A 1704-nucleotide genomic window follows, 5' to 3' on the forward strand; every position below is an offset into this window, starting at 1 on the left:
CAGAAGGAAGGTCTGGCTTCTGTAATTGCTTGCCCACTGAACATGGGCGTTGACTGGTCGATCCATACTCCCAGCCTGCCTCTCTCTTTCCCTATTAGGGTGGGTCTCTGGGGAAGCCGAGCTCCAGGACACACTGGTGGGGTCGTCTGTCCAGGGAAGTTTGGTCTGCATCTTGCTGACATCTGGAACCTGGTGGCTGAAAAGAGAGTTAACATACAAAGCCAAACAAATTGTTGAACAATTATGGACCTAAAGGCTGGAATAGTGCAGATGAAGTGTTGGGAGGTACTCATTGCAGACTATTGTGTACTTTTGCTTTCAGGTATATATTTTGCCCTAGTTTATGGATATGTGTGAACATATGCTCTATCTCAGGGAACCTGATCTATATCTAGGTTTTGGACTTTGTTAGGAAGTGAACCACCCGAGATGGAATTAGAGAATACTATGAAAGGAAAGGTCTCATCCGAGTAATGAAGCTGAAGGGCTGTCATTCCACACCTGGAGACTCTGGACACAGTCTGAAGTGAAGCATGCTGAGGTGGCACTTGTTGCGTTGATTAGGTTGTGATTGGCGGATGCAATATTATTTGATACGAATTGAGAGAAGCATGCAGGAAAGTGCGCCCCACCCTAAGATTCCAGGACTGGGGGAAATATAGGCTCTATAGTGGACATGTGAGGTTCCTGCTGTCTTAGGGTTCAAGAAGACAATGGATAGTTATTGTTATCATCACATTATTTGGAATTGGGTTACTTTGAAAAGTCCCTTTGTTAGGATTTGCTGTACAATACCCAACATCTTGTTTATAGCTGTGCCACTGGTAGCTTCTGTTCTCCCTGGTCTAGACTTTTGAGTGAGTCAACATATTGAAGACTCAGCCTATGTATTAAAAAGACTCAGTCTGTGTTTTAAAAAGTTCAAGACATACAATTTTTCCCCTCTCATATTAATTAAATAGTGATTTATATGACTACAATTTAATAGGAGTATACATAAACACCATCCCCACCCCCAAAAGACTGTGTCCCCTCCCACTCACCGACCCCTGGCCCCCTCCCACCCCAGGAAGCTGAATGTCCACCCTCCCCCTCACCACAGGGTTTTTATATAGGTGCCCTACTCTAGATTTAGTCAGATCCTGCTTTTAGTTTCCCTTTCTGTTCTTCTTTCTCAACTTCTGTTGCTGAGTGGGATCATCCCATACTCAACTTTATCCCTCTGACTTAGGTCACTTAACATAATTCCTTCTAGCTCCATCCAAGACGGGTCAGAGAAGGTGGGTTCATTGTTCTTAAGAGCTGCATAGTATTCCATTGTGTATATATACCACAGCTTTCTCAGCCACTCATCTGTTGTTGGGTACCTGGGTTGCTTCCAGGTTTTAGCTATCATGAATTGTGCTGCTATGAACATAGGTGTACACGTATCTTTTTGGTTGGGTGTTATGGAGTCCTTGGGGTATATCCCCAGGAGAGGAATTACTGGGTCATATGGAAAGTCCATGTCTAGCCTTGTGAGAGTTCTCCAGACTCCTCTCCAGAGAGGCTGGACCAACTAACATTCCCACCAGCAGTGCAGAAGGGTTCCTCTGTTCCCACAGCCTCTCCAGCATTTGTTACTGCTGTCCTTTTTGATGTATGCCATTCTCACAGGAGTGAGGTGGTATCTCAATGTTGTCTTTATTTGCATTTCTCTGACAA

The sequence above is a fragment of the Erinaceus europaeus genome, chromosome 9 (assembly GCF_950295315.1).
Source record: "Erinaceus europaeus chromosome 9, mEriEur2.1, whole genome shotgun sequence".
Taxonomy (NCBI): domain Eukaryota; kingdom Metazoa; phylum Chordata; class Mammalia; order Eulipotyphla; family Erinaceidae; genus Erinaceus; species Erinaceus europaeus.